This window comes from Theropithecus gelada, chromosome 11 (assembly GCF_003255815.1).
Source record: "Theropithecus gelada isolate Dixy chromosome 11, Tgel_1.0, whole genome shotgun sequence".
Taxonomy (NCBI): Eukaryota; Metazoa; Chordata; class Mammalia; order Primates; family Cercopithecidae; genus Theropithecus; species Theropithecus gelada.
In genome coordinates this window covers 18,522,118-18,538,580 of record NC_037679.1, presented here as the reverse complement: position 1 = coordinate 18,538,580, position 16,463 = coordinate 18,522,118, and positions in this window count along the sequence as shown.

Below are 16,463 nucleotides of genomic sequence, written 5' to 3'. Positions count from 1 at the left end.
CTTAGTCGTCTGCTAGTTTTTGAATTTCTTTGCTCTCGCTTCTTTATTTCTTTTTATTGTGATTTTAGGGTATCAATTCGAGACCTTACTAGCCTTCTGATATGGACAGGTAGTGCTATAAATTTTCATCTTAACACTGATTTAGCTGTGTCCCAGAGATTCTGGCACATTGTTTCTTTGTTCCTATTGATTTCAAATAACTTCTTGATTCCTGCCTTAATTTCATTATTAACCAGGAGTCATTGAGGAGCAGGATACTCAATTTCCATGTAATTGTGTGGTTTTGAGTGAGTTTCTTCATCCTAAGTTCTAATTTGATTGCACTGTAGTCTGACACACTGTTATGATTTCAGTTCTTTTACATTCGCTGACGAGTGTTTTACTTCCAATTATGTGGTCGATTTTAGAGTAAGTGCCATGTGACACTGAGAAGAATGTGTATTCTGTTAATTTGGGGTGGAGAGTTCTGTAGATGTCTATTAGGTCCACTTGATCCAGAGCTAATTTCAATTCCTGAATGTTGTTGTTAATTTTCTGTCTCATTGATCTGTCCAATACTGACAGTGGGCTGTTAAAGTCTCCCACTATTATTGTATGAGAGTCTAAGTCTCTTTGTAGATCTCTAAGAACTTGTTTTATGAATCTGGGTGCTCCTGAATTAAGTACTTATATATTTAGGATAGTTAGCTCTTCTTGTTGAGTTGATCCCTTTACCAGTATGTAATGCCCTTTTTTGTCTTTTTTTTTTTTTTAAATCTTTGTTGGTTTAAAGTCTGTTTTGTCAGAGACCAGGGTTGCAACTCTGTTTTTTTTGCTTTCCATTTGCTTGGTAACTTTTCCTCCATTCCTTTATTTCGAGGCTATGTGTGTCTTTCCACGTGAGATGGGTCTCCTGAATACAGCACATGGATGGATCTTGACTCTTTATCCAATTTGTCAGTCTGTCTCCTTTAATTGGGGCATTTGGCCCATTTACATTTAAGGTTAATATTGTTATGTATGAATGTCATCCTGTCATCATGATGCTGTCTGGTTAGTTTGAGGACTAGTTGATGCAGTTTCTTCATAGTGTCATTGGTCTTTGTACTTCAGCGTGTTTTGCAGTGGCTTGTACCAATTTTTCCTTTCCATATTCAAGGAGGAGCTCTTGCAAGGCAGGCCTGGTGGTGACAAAATCCCTCAGCATTTGATTGTCTGTAAAAGATTTTATTTATCCTTCACTTATGAAGCTTAGTTTGACTAGATATGAAATTCTGTGTTTGAAATTCTTTAAGAATGTTGTATATTTGCCCCCCCACTTATGGCTTGTAGAGTTTCTGCTGAGAGATCTGCTGTTACTCTGATGGGCTTCCCTTTGAAGGTGCCCTGGACTTTCTCTCTGGCTGGCCTTGACATTTTTTCCTTCATTTCCACCTTGGAGAATCTGATGGTTATGGGGTTGATCTTCTCATGGAATATCTTAATGGTGTTCTCTTTATTTCCTGAATTTGAATGTTGGCCTGTCTTGATAGGTTGGGGAAGTTCTCCTGGAAAATATCCTTAAGTGTGTTTTCCAACTTGGTTCCATTCTCCCTGTCTCTTTCAGGTAGTCTAATCGATTGTAGGTTTGGTCTTTTTACATAGTCCCATATTTCTCTGAAGCTTTGTCATTCCCTTTCATTCTTTTTTTCCCCCCAATCTTGTCTGCATGCCTTATTTCAGCAAGATGATCTTAAAACTCTGATATCCTTTCTTCTGCTTGATCAATTTGACTATTGATAGTTACATATGCTGCATGAAGTTCTCATGTTGTGTTTTTCAACTCCATCAGGTCATTTATGTTCCTCACTAAACTGGTTATTCTAGTTACCAGCTCCTGTAACCTTTTATCAAGGTTCTTAGCTTCTTTACATTGGATTAGAATATGCTCCTTTAGCTCAGAAGAGTTTGTTATTACCCACTTTATGAAGCCTACTTCTGTCAATTAGTTCATCTCATCCTCCTTCTAGTTCTGCCCCCTTGCTGGAGAGGTGTTGCAATCATTCAGAGGAGAAGAGGCACTCTGGCCTTTTGGGTTTTCAGCGTTTTGTTGTTGATTCTTCCTTATCTTCATGAGTTTGTCTAGTTTCAATCATTGAGGCTGCTAACCCTTGGATGAGGCTTTTGTGGGGAAACTTTTTGTTGATGCTGTTGTTATTGCTTTCTGGTTGTTTTTCTTTCAATGGTCAGATCCCTCTTCTGCAGGCCTGCTGTGGTTTGCTGGAAGTTCACTTCAGGTCCTGTTCATCTGGTTCACTCCTGTGCAAGGGGATGTCACTTGAGGAGGCTGAAGAACTGCAAAGTTGAGTGCCTGTTCCTTCATCTGGGATCTCTGGCTTCAAGGGGCACTAAACTGTTTCCGGTAGAAATGCTACTGTGTGGGATGTCTGACATTCCCTCTTTCAGAGTCTCACCCAGACGGGTGGCATGGGCTGCAGGACCCATTTAATAAGGCTCTTTGGCTGCCCCTTAGTGGAGGGAGTGTGCTTCACTGGAGGGAAAGCCACTGGTCTGGGCTGCCCGGATTCCTCAGAACTAGCAGGAGGAAAGACTAAGTCTGCTGGTCCATGGAGACTATGGCCACCCCTGCAAATAGAGGCTCAGGCCCAGGGAGATCAGAGTTCTGTCCCTAATCCCTGGCTGGATTTATTGGAGTTACTGCAGGGAGGCCTTGCCCAGTGAGGAGGGATGGGTCAGGGTCAGACCCAAAGAGGCACTCTGGCTGCAGTCTGCTACAGCCTGGGTTTTCAGCGTTTTGTTGTTGATTCTTTCTCATCTTCATGAGTTTGTCTAGTTTCAACCATTGAGGCTGCTGACCCTTGGATAAGGCTTTTGTGGGGAAACTTTTTGTTGATGCTGTTGTTAATAGCTATTGGGACCAAGCCATCCAACTCCCTGAGTCCAGCAGGGGAAAAGTGTGGCCTGGAGCTATCGAGATGGCTGCTGCCCTTCCCCTGCTCTGGGAGCTTAATGTGTTAGGCAGCTAGCAGTCCCAGTGTTGGCTGCCGCCCCTTTCCCAAGGAGCTCAAAGGCTTAGACAGCAGGTAGCAGCAGCTCTGGTGCTGGTCGCCCCTCCCCTGGGGAATTCATCAGGCTTAAGCAGATTCTAGCTGAGTGGCTGTTGAGACTCAGTGTGGCTCCATGGTTGGGACCCTAGGCCCACAAGCGTTCACAAGTGGGATCTTCTGATTTGTGGGTTGCAGATTTCCATGGAAAAGCATGGTTTCCCAGGCTGTGCAGCACGCTCACTCGCTGCCTCTCTTGGCGAGTGGCTTGTGGGGTGGCTCCCCCATGTGGCTCTCAGGTGGGCCGCAGCGCCACACTGCTCTTCCTTCCTCTCTGTGGGTCATGGCAGTTGCCTAGTCAGTTCTGCTGACAGAATCTGAATATCTAAGTTGCTGGTGCTGGATTTGCATGATGCTATGGTTCTTTTTGATGGGAGCCTGTGATCACCACTGCTGCTTCTAACTGGCCATCTTGGCCCCACCCTCTAAATTTTTGTAAAAGAAATCCTAACAGTAGTTGCTTAAAAACAATTTCTGAGATATTGCTGAAATGGGGAATAATATTCTTACATTATGACTTTTGACAAACAAGTCATGATAATTTACACTAAAAATATATAGCAAATTATAGAATATAATGTTTGGTATACAGCTACCGTCCTTGGTTAAAATCCTTTTGCAATCTTATTTTGGAAAAACCAAGTTATAGTCTGTTTTATACTGTTGTATTATCTATCCTTACTGTATCATTTTGTCAACATCATTTGCTTTTCATTAGTTGTTTTGGTCATTTCAGTGGATTATTCTTTTCACCTAATAGTTAATAGTGCTTCATCTTTCTGGGTGCATTAAATAAGACATATAACTCTTTTTCCTGCTTTCAAAAAATTTCCTTTTCTGTTAAAACTCTCAGAAAAGTTTGCATATTTAAGAACTAGTTGGGAATTAACATTTTTATTTTATTTAAGTGTTTTAGTTAATGTGAAAGTTACTATGAATTGTGTTTGTAATGACTTTGAGGGTATAAGCATTTAATTTTCTATTTTCCACTCAAAGACCATGCTAATAAGGTATGCTCTCCAACATAACAATATATAGCAAAAAAAAAAAAAAAAAACTGGTAAAATTTTAAGATGCTAAAATCTTTTACTCACCATCAAAAATTTTCATTACATAGTAGCATTTATCACCACCTACTCTTTGCCAGGTCTTTCACTGTTTCTGGTTACCTTAACTGAAGTCTTTTATTAAGTCAGATTTGCTTTCCATTAACAGTCATTTCTTTGGTTCAGTTGTACTTAGATCTTCAACTATTTGTTACGGAACTGCTAAGTATTATAGATCTAAAGATAAAGAAAATGATTCCTTTTTTCAAATATTTCATATGTGAACATGAGTATAATACTACTTAATTCAATAAAAAATATTTCTTTTCTGTCTGCAGAGTTCAGGGAAGAAGTTACAAAATGATGTTATAAACGTGTTATTTAATGATAAGTGGTTCTTCAGCTAGACATGTTAGCTTACAAAGAGATGGTCATTGTCTTTAAAAGAAGTGCCACAATGTATACTGACATAAAAAGCTTCAAAATTGGCAAATCAGAGTAGTTTTAGGCATAAAATGATCTTTCATAAATGCAGCTCTAATCTGGGTAAAACCTAAAACTCCTTAGCTTAGTGTAATAGGTACTTAGTCATTTGACTTATATTAGTTTACCAGCCTCACGATCAATCAGTTCCTACACTGCACCCCTGACCCAAACTTTTATACTTCAATCATACAAAAATGTTTACACAGTGTCTATATCCTGTTTTGTCTTGGCACAAGCTGTTCTCTGTGTCAAAAATTCCCTTCCTGAATGTGTCTACCTTTCCTTTACAGTTCATCCAACCGGTCACTCAGGGCAGAGCTTGGGAATCTCCATCTTTCATGCTGCCATTGCATTCATTATTATTATAATATAATCATTTATTTCCCTATCTTACTCCGTAAGGAAGAAACTTGTTATTCATCTCTGCATTTCTACCAAGCAGTGTACTTTATAAAGGTTCAAGAAGTTATTGTTAACTAGTTAGACAAATTTATCTTATATTGGTGTGTAAAAATGTTTATATATAATATTTGATTATATATATAATATTTGGATTCCAGAAAATCTCAATAATAGACTAAACTTCATTTGGACATTAGATGTGACACAGCAATAATATTTTCAATACTTCCTCCTTCCATCCATGTCTAGTGTTTTCTTTTTATTTATTTTTCTGTCACCAGTAGGATAAAATTAAAGATTTGGTTTTACTTTTAGTAATTTTCTCTGTATAATATTCTATCCATGTCACCACATTCTATCAGCTCTATGATTAATGTTTCATTAGCAATATCCCTTGAAAACAGTTGTTGTTACTGGCTCCAATGGTACACATCGAAATTAGGTTATGTTGGCCAGGCGTGGTGGCTCAAACCTGTAATCTCAGCACTCTGGGAGGCCAAGATAGGGAGATCACCTGAGGTCAGGAGTTTGAGACCAGCCTGGTCAACATGGTGAAACCCCTTCCATACTACAAATAACAAAATTAGCCAGATGTGGTGGCCCATGCCTATAATCCCAGCTACTTTGGAGGCTGAGGCAGAAGAACCACTTGAACCTGGGAGGCAGAGGTTGCAGTGAGCTGAGACCAAGTCACTGCACTCCAGCCTGGGCAACAGAGTGAGACCCTGTCTCAAGGAAACAAAAAAAGAAATTAGGTTATGTCAATGGATTCTAGAATATAGACAACTTTAGAATTATCTACTTATCTTTAACAGATTGAAAATCAATTGATAGTAAAATGAAAAAATTCTGTTTTCATTTATGACCTATGACCTACAAAGGATATTAAAAATCTAAATGTTAATTCTGCCTTTGTGGTAACAAACAAACAAACAAAAACAAAAAACAAAACAAAACAAAAAACCTCTGTTTCCTTTCATCGTATCTTTCTTGCGCACAAAGCAGATTTTTTTTCTTGATTTACATCAACTTTGAATTGTGTTTGCCTCTGGTAGCTTGTAAATTAGATGGCTTTTATTGTATTCTGGCATCTTCACTAATTCAATGTGTATCTTGTTTGAACATTTAAGTTTTAGTAAGACTTTATATATTCTCAGTTACATTCAGTGTACTAGTTTTGCCAAAATATCAGTTGAAAAAAGTTATAAAATGCCTGACCATATGGTCCCTTGATGCAAAACATTTAATACGAAATTCAAAGTAAACATTGCAGAAGTATTTTTGGAATCATTACCAAATGTTGATGCTACATTATAAAGGCTATATGACAACACTCCAAATGTTAAGCATTCTTGAACTGAGAAACATTTTCATAATAACGAACAAAAGGGGGTTGTAAAAAGGGAACATAGGCATTAATTTCATTTGTAGTGAATTCGAATCAGATGTGGCAATTTTAAGTTGAAGATGTCATGTCCCTAAGCCTCAAGATCTGAGAAAAATAATTATTTTTGGAATAATAGTATGAATGTCATTTTATTGTAAATCTTCCACTGAAAAGTGTTTGGTCGTGACAGCAAAGCTTTATTATTATTATTATTATTATTTTGAGATGGAATCTCACTCTGTCGCCCAGGCTGGAGTGCAGTGGTGCAATCTCAGCTCACTGCAAGCTCTGCCTCCCCGGTTCACGCCATTCTCCTGCCTCAGCTTCCTGAGTTGCTGGGACTACAGGTGCCTGGCTAATTTTTTTGTGTTTTTATAAGAGACAAGATTTCACTGTGTTAGCCCGGATAGTCTCCATCTCCTGACCTTGTGATCTGCCTGCCTCAGCCTCCCGAAGTGCTGGAATTACAGGTGTGAGCCACCGTGCCCGGCCCGTTTTATTCTTTAAGATTGTGTTTATATCAGATTACAGGTTACATCAGTGCTTTCTGGTTACCTAAATTTCTCTTATAATTTAAATTGGTAATTGAATTATCTTCCTTAGGAGCTGGATTATGTTGAATAGCTAATATGCCATACATAGGAAGCATAGCCTCAAAAGATGATGCACCTTAAATTCCAAGAGGAGAATCATATGGAATTTTCTTAGCTTTGATTTATTTAGAGATATGCAAGATATTTGCACATTTTCATCAGTTTTTGAATATAATCTATATACAATAAAGTCTACTGTAATTGTACAATTGTAGAAATTTTGACAAATATGTAGTCATGTAGCCATCACCACAATCACGTTAGAAAACATTTCCATCACTCTAAAAAATTATTTAATGTGCATCTGCGACAGATTCTCTCCCCATCACTCCAGCCCCTGACAATCACTAATCTATATTCTGTCATATAGCTTTGCCCTTTCTAAAATTTCCTGTGAATAGAATTTTATTCTATTTATTATTATTCTATTTATTTATTTTTATTTCAATGAATAGAAAGAATTTTAAAATGTATAGTCATTTGTGTTAAGTTGATTTCCTTTGGCATGCTGCTTTTGAGATTCATCTGCATCGTTGCATGTTTCAGTAGTTTGTTCTTTTTATGACTGAACAGTACTTCATTATATAAATATACTCAAATTTGTTAATGCACTCACAAGCTGATGGAGATTTACACTTGTTTTCAGTTTATGGCTTTTGTGAATAAAGCTGATGTAAACATTTAAGTAAAAATATTGGTTTATACATATGCTTTCATTTCTCATAGAGAAACAGAGTTAAATTGCTGTGTCATTTGATAAATGCATGTTTAACTTCATAAGATACAACTAAGTTGTTTCCAAGGTGCCTGTACCATTTTGTATTCTGAGTACCAATGTACGAATATTTGAATTGCTCCGTATCATTATCAATGGATCTCAAATTTATCTAAGGATATAATATAATCTTAATAAAAATTTGAGCTTACTTTTGTTTTTAGTAGGAAATGACAAGCTGATCTAAAATTTCTATGAAAATACAAGGGACTTGGAATAGCCAAAGCAACTCTGAAAATATTAACTAATGCTGAGGGACATATACTACCTGATTTTAGGCATTATAAGGGCTCAGTAAACAAGACATTGTACTGATGTAAAGATAAGCTAATAGATCAATGGAACTGGATAGAAAACCTAGAAATAAATCCACAAATAAATGATCTATTTTTGACAAATAGTATAAGATAATTCAAGGAGGAAAAAACCATTCAATAATTAATTCTGGAATATACGGGTAGTCACACACAAAAGCAAATGAACATCAATCCTGATCTCACAACATATACAAAAAAACCTCACAATGTAGCATAGACCTAAAGATAAGAGCAAAAACTGAAACTTCTTGAGCAAAACAAGAGAAAATCATTGATGTTGGATTCAAAAATAGATTTTATATTAGACTTCAAAAGCAAAAGTATGTAAAAAAAAATAATAAATTAGGCTTCATCAAAATTTAAAACACTGTTGAAAAGGCCTGGGAACAGAGAATTAAAACTTAGATTGCATGGGGGTGGCATTGGAAAGGGGCACAAAAGGAGGAATTTCCATTGGCCATGGGGAACTTTGGGGGATTAAGAAATATGTTTATTATCTTGTTTGTGTTGATGCCTAAATTTAACAATCCGTTCTCCTTAAATATATGCATTTTATTGTATGTCAATTATACCTTAAAATGTTTTCAAAATTCCAGGGCACATGTATGCCTATGTAACAAAACTGCACGATCTGCATATGTAACCCAGAACTTAAAGTATAATTTTAAAAAAAGTTTTAAAAATTTACTTAATCAAATGTTGTCAAACAATTTTATTTAACTTATAATTATATAAGACAATAATATGTACTGTTAAAATCTGTTAAATTCCAGAGAGATTCTGAAATTTCACCCTAGGAATTTTCAGCGTTTCTTCTTGGTGGTGGTGGTGGTGGTATTTATTTGCTTTGCTTGTTCTGCTTTCTTTTGTTTTAAAAAATGGGACACAGGTTGTTAGATTAAATGCTTCCTTTCTGTTACTTATTTTAAATGTTATAATTGGGGTTAACTATTTGGGCAGGGATTTTTCACTGCTTGGAACGCCCTTCAGTGTATGTGTATGAGTTTAAAACCAATTAATTAAAAACTTAAATGCGTTGGTTATTTGACTTGGTCTGCTTATTTGCTTGATTTTGCACTTCGAAGTCTTTTAAAGAAAAAATCTGAGTCTTCTTGTGCATCTAAAATGGGTGAGAACAAGAAGACAGAACATGTTACCTCTCTTACCAGGCAGAAGACTATCCATTTGGCATCTTGCCTGGAAAGTTGCAAACTCAATTAAATGCACATATGGCCCATAGCAGTAAGCATTCATCTTTGCCAAGACTTACTCCTTTATGGCATTTCCAAACCATGGCTATGCTATAAACCTTTTCCATGGAATGAATTGTATCTGATTCCTTAATAATTTCAAATTGCACAATACTTTCTCTACCATAAATGTTATCGTAGAAATGAACCAAAATAGAACATCAGGACAGATTCTACAAGAGTGCTTTTCCTGCTGAGGTACATTTTATTTAGGAAATCAGGTCTGGAGATATCTAGCGTTAATGAGAGGTAGTGGTAGAATTAATAAATCTCCCAATATTCCCTGAAGCAGCTGCTCCTTTTTGAAATAATGAGCATATGGTTTCATCATATTTTATTGATTTGATCCCCTTGAGCTAAAGAAATATTCCAGTGAAATGCAAAGAACTTTTACAATTTCTGCATATTTCGCAAGCCCACTATTTTCTTGACTAAACAGGAAGCTGATGAGCATACAAATGAAAAGTCAAAGGCAGTGTTCAGATTTTTTTAACCAAAGAGAAAGCAAAAGGGAAGGTGGGGATCATGAAACATTTTTATTTCTGAGATATTCCTCTACACATTTATAAGACTTTAAAAACAAAGTGGAACTGAGTAATAAACTAATGGTATAAAAGAGTCCCCATGTTTTGCACAGATGCAGGAATGTCAGAGTTTGAGCCAATGATGGATATACTAGGAAGGTAGAAAGAGATTGAAACTTTCTAGCAAATTGTGACCAGGGTTGCTTCATGTAAGTATTCTCAAAATGAGAGGTTTGATGTAGGACATAAAAGGAAAGGATATGCTAATCAATCCAAGACTGGGCGGGAAACAGTAGAGTGAGTGAAAAAAGAATTAGGTCAACATCAGAAGAAACAGGAAGATAATTTCCAAAGAAAGTAAACCAAGCTCTTGGAGATTTACAGAAAAATGTATGTTTTAATCAGAGTCTTACCCACTACCCTGTCAATCGTCCATTTTTAGAAGAACCTATCCTCTTAGAGTTGTATAATGTTATGGAACAAAATTATACTTTTAGTTAGAATTTATTTTATTCTATTGTGGTAGAGCATGATACTCCTTCAGTGTGAACTCTGGCATGCTTTTACAATTAGGTGGTTGATTTAAAATGTAGATTATTGAGCCTCACCCTCACAGAAACAGATTCAGTAGATATGGGGTTAGGCTAAGATCTACATTTTAATGAGCTCCACAAATAGCTCTGCACTGATAATTTTTCCCTTCTGCTTCCTGCTGTATGTGGTCTGGGAAGCTCTGAGTTTTGCCATTTGCAACTTTGACCTGGGTTAATTACCCCAAAAGAGCTACCTCCATGCCTATTACGCCAGAAGAAGCAAGGGGTTCTGGCTAATTTGTTTGCTAGCTTTATGAGGTATAACAATAAAGGAAAAGAGTAGGAAAATATTTTAATATAAAACTATACGAGGTTACCGTTAATTTTATTGTACTTTTCAGCCATAGTCTTCTGTTAATCTCTGTTAAACAGGTGCCTTTGCAGTCACAGGAAACCAAACACCACATGTTCTCACTCATAAGTGGGAGCTGAACAGTGAGAACACATGGACACACGGAGGGGAACATCGCACACCAGGGCCTATCGGGGGGTAGGGGGCTAGGGGAGGGATAGCATTAGGAGAAATAACTAATGTAGATGATGACTTGATGGGTGCAGCAAACCACCATGGCATGTGTATACCTATGTAACAAACCTGCATGTTCTGCATATGGATTCCAGAATATAAATATAAATATAATAATAATAATAATAAAAAAACAGATGTCTTTTTTGAAAGACTGCTCTAGATCTTTTGTTGTCATACCAAGGTATCCTATGACCCTCAAAGAGGAATGATTGCAGTCTAGCATTTCTGAAACAACTTGATCACATTATTCCTTTTAGGAGGAGGAGTGCCCATTAATATTCTTTCAAAGCTAATACTCAATAGAATGCACTATGGATAATGCTAGTTTATGGACTCAAGCCAGTGTACATTTGTACAAATGTATAGCAATAGTGAATAAGAGACTGTTCAACAGTGCATGCCCAGACATTATTGCTAATTTACCGCAGGAGTTGATCTCAATATGTTGTCAAGTTCATCCAGACCAGAGAATGACTGAGAAGAACTTCAAGTGAGGTTTCTAAACCACAGTACTAGGTGTGACGACGTTAAGGAAACTGGGTTATAGTTGTGTAAAAATCAGTGGTTGGCAATAGCCTGTCTGAGAAAAAGATGTTTCTTAGACCAAGATGTTTAAACTTCCTAGGAAGAGCTGCATAAGTAGGGCTGGATTGTAAATGGAAAAACTCACTAAAGGAAAGAAACTTCAAACAAGTTGGGGCAAAATGCTATTGTATACAGAGGAAGTGAATTGCAGGTACAGAAACAAAGGTTGAAAAGTGTGTGTGGCCTGAATCAATTAATGTCATAGGATGAACTCGATAGAGTTTTGTATATATAGACACTAAAAACCATAGACTGTCATTTATTGAGTGCTTCTTGTACTCTAAACTGATGTCAATCACTTTTCTATTTTTTTTTTTTTTTTTTTTTAGAAAAAGTATTGTTCGGTAGTGATATTTTTCCCAATCTGTCATCCAGGCTGGAGTGCAGGGGCACGATCTCAGCTCACTGCAACCTCTGCCTCCAGGGTTCAAGTGATTCTCCTGCCTCAGCCTCCCAAGTAGCTGGTACTACAGGCATCTGCCATCACACCCAGCTAATTTTTTGTATTTTTAGTAGACAAGAGGTTTCACCATGTTGGCCAGGTTGGTCTCAAACTCCTGACCTCAGGTGATCCACCCGCTTCAGCCTCCCAAAGTGCTGGAATTACAAGCGTGAGCCACTGTGCCTGGCCACTTTTCTATTTATCTTAGAAAACATTATCTAAAATAATCCTCACAAACAATCCTTACAGCACAATACGTTACATACTTTGTTAGATGATAGATTATCTAATGCAATTGTCACAACAACCTTACAAAGTGAAAGCAAAACACCACATCCAATGACATGCTTCTCTAAGGTAGGGAAGTGGAAGAGCCTTAAAGTTATTTATTATTGGTCATTTATTTATAATCATTTCATTTAGTTATTACTCCAACTTTAGGTTTTATTTTGTGTTGTTACTTTTAAATAGTTTCTCTCTTAAAATTATATCATTTTCTCTGACTCTCTTAAAAAGTAATGACAACTTATAGTAGTGACAGAGAAAAATGTTTATGAAACATTTTGTTCTGCTATTAGCCAAAAATGATTTCTGTACTATCTTAATAGCTTTTGTTTATTTGTTGTCTCCAAACTTCATAAGATTAACTGATTATCAATAATGTTAGGCAAATCAATTATGATACTGCTCTGAAATAAAAATTATTGAACAATTAACTAACAGAATATTTAAAAACATACTTCAGTTTTTTCATGTTAGAGTGAAAATGGATCATATCTATCATATGATGGGCATGAATTAATAATTACTCTAAATGAAAGGTATGGCCCAGGCATAGTAAAATTTCCTATAATACAAACAGTCATCTTCATTTCTTGAATTTCTACAAGTTGTTTAAACTGTTCACATATTCCCCTCCAGAACTCATGAAACAATTCTGTTTTGCATTAGGTTAGAAAAGAATCTTTGGTTACATCTCATGATTGTTTGGCATTAACACACTATCCAGATCATGACCCAATGCTCTGATCTTAAACACTTTAGATCAACAGTTTTTCTTGCCACCACAGTTGAGGATAGCTACCGCTTTCACTGACTTTTTAGTCTGAGAACTCCATGAGGTCAATATTGTTTTCCTAATTTTCAAGTAAGGAGACTGGCAGAAAGAAACCTGTTCAAGTGTCACAATCAAAGCAAATCACTTGAAAATTAAACTTTGAACCTAAAGCATCTGAGATACAGAATAAAGCAAAGCACATGTTTTATGCTGTGAAAGCCCTTGCTTCTTTTTAAAACAAAATATTGTAAATAATGATCTACAATATTGTTTACAAGGAATGAATTCAACTTATATTTATAAGTCTACAGATGGCACTACAAATTATAATAAATAAATGAGTAATTATGGATAATTTGGGGATACAAAGCCAATTTTCAGAATATTATGAAATGCTACTTATTTATATTCTGTTCTAATATACATATGACAACCTTTTTTTTTTGGTCTGGGCTCAAAAATTCATTTTCACATCACATATTACTTAGGGGGGAAAAAGGGAAAAAATCAAAGCCAGAGTGTAATTTTTATGTTTTCTGAACTAATCTGTTCAGAAGTCTCTCATTTCTGATTTCCCTCATTTAATATTAAATCAAAATGATCTTACTATGAAAGAAGGCAGACTCTAAAATATCTTGAATTTGCAGAACTTGTAATCACCATGAAAATTAAGATTTATTTACTTACAAGTTTGTATATTAATGTTGTTTGGCTTGTCCTCACCTAAATCTCATTTTGAATTGTAGTTCCCATGACCCCCACATGTCATGGGAGGGATCTAGTAGAAGGTAACTGAATCATGGACCAGTTACCCAAATGCTGTTCTTATGATAGTGAGTGAGTTCTCACGAGATCTGATGGTTTTGTAAGGGGCTTCCCCCTTCACTTGGCACTCATTTCTCTTTCCTGCTGCCATGTGAAGAAGGATGTGTTTGCTTCCCTTTCTGCCATGATTGTAAGTTTCATGAAGCCTCCCAAGTCATGTGAAACTATGAGTCAGTTAAACCCTTTCCTTTAAAAATTACTCAGTGTCGAGTATGTCTTTATTAGCAGCATGAGAACTAATACATACATTAATATGTAAATTTGTCAGATTTCATGACAAAGTTCTGTAATTATAGCAGAAGTTAGACTTTTTTATGGATATTCAAGTGACAATAAAACAGATAAAGGCAATACCTCTTCTTTGTAATGTGATTTATATGTATGCATATACACACACATATACATACATATATTTGTAACATTGTAGTATAGATATTATATTTAACCAAGATACTTAATTTCTACAAATTAACAGTCTCTTAAATGTGTGGTGAACCAATAAATGACAATTCTGTATAACTTAGTAAAAACAATAAGTCTGAAATTATTTATCTTACTTTTTTCATAAATTAATATAACCCATTTTGGCGCTGAGAACATCTGGTTTTATGTGCATACATACTGAGACAGTTAACTCATATTCAAAGGGAATACACAAATGTGGAGTGATAATGAATAAAACAAGGGAGTAAAAGCCACCTTGTGATGTTAATACTTGTTGAAGATTAACAATTAATTCCTATTAAAAATCAGTTATTTAAAATGTGCACATCATAAGGAAAATTATTCAGTAATATAGATGTTTGTTGAACATAGGAGAAATGGAAAAATCCATTTGTTATCTTTAACATATCAAAAATCAAATATTGTTTGAAATATTTGGTCACCTTTTGTAGGCAGAGTATAAAAACTTATGTCTTGCTATTTTTATTTTTTATTTTTTAAATGTGGGTAAAGTAAACCTAATTGTGAACAAAATTATGAAGAAAGCATTTTGTTTATAAGCCATTTTTACATATAATTTCTGATTTTCACTCTGAGTCACTGTGCCCTACAGTATCAAGAACTTATGTACAAGTCAGTATTCTCAGTGTTGTCCTACCAGTAGCCATCATAGGAAGAATGCTGTCTCTCGAGAAATTATTTTTTTGACCCAATTATCTTTCTACACCAAACATTCATGATTTCTGAATACTGTTTTCAGAAAGAAAGAGATTTGATGAATAAATGTATGCTAAAGTGTGAGTGACTCCAGCCTACATATTATGTTTTATAGAAGTTATTTGATAGAAAAATAACAACGGTAACCCAAATAATTGACTCTATATTGGTGAAAATTCAAAACTGCAATAACCTGTTGGAAATGTTTAGGGAGCTAGATCCTTTCCCTAGATTTCTTGAAATCATATTCCATCAGAAAATATGATTTCAATGAGTTAGAGGCAACATGATATTATTAAAGAATGTGTGCTTTGGAATCAGATAGGTTCAGGTTCAGGGCAATTACTACATAAACTGGAAACTTTGGATAGATTTCATAATCTCTCCAAGTCATAGTTGTCTAATTGGTGAAATGAATTCATAAAACTTGCTTCTATAGCTTTTTATGAAGATTACAAATAATATATGTGGCCAAGGGCACTGTGGGACACACCTATAATCCCAACACTTGTTAGAGGCTAAGGTGGGAGGATTGCTTGAGGCTGGGAGTTGAAGACCAATCTGGGCAACACAGCAAGACCTCACCTTGACAAAAATAATTTTAAAAAATAGTCCCAGTAAGAGTAGTAGTCCCAGCTACTCAGGAGGCTGAAATGAAAGGATTCCTTAAGCCCAGGAGCTCAAGGTTGGAGTGAACCATCATTGCACCATTGCACTTCGGCCTTGGTGATGAGGAGAGATCCTAAATAAATAAATAAATATATATATATAAAATATCTAGCATGCAGATAAAATTACCACACAATACATACTATATATAATGAATTAAAAACTAGTATTTGAATGAAGCCTTTAAATGCATGTTTTCATATTATTCACGGCTCTAGGAGCATGCTTAATTTGACACAAAATAGTCTCACCATATGGTTTACTGTTTTCCGTATTCAAAGTAAAAATGCCAAATGGTGCTGTAAACAGAATTAGCAAAAATTAGGATAAGGAAAAACTAGAAGAAGGAAATTCAGCAATCAGGCACCTTAAAAATTCAAACCACATAATGAAGAATCTAGAATCAAGGTAGAACAGAATTTGATCGAATTTAAATCTTATGTATACTATGCCATCATATGCTCTTCTGTATTGTTATTACTAGCTGTAGTAATCATGAGAATAATGCTTATAGCTTTAGAAGGGGAAAGAATAGGATATTTGATAACTAAATTGTTTTGTGAAATTTGATTCAGGTATTTCAGTAATAATGGATATCTACATATTACCCTCTATTTTATGAAGCATTTCCATAAAAAATCATATTTAATCCTCTCTATTGGTTCATGAATTTTTATCAGTTGAGCTGATAAATGTTCATATAGCTGTTGTGTGCAGGATACTTTCTTGACAGTAACTG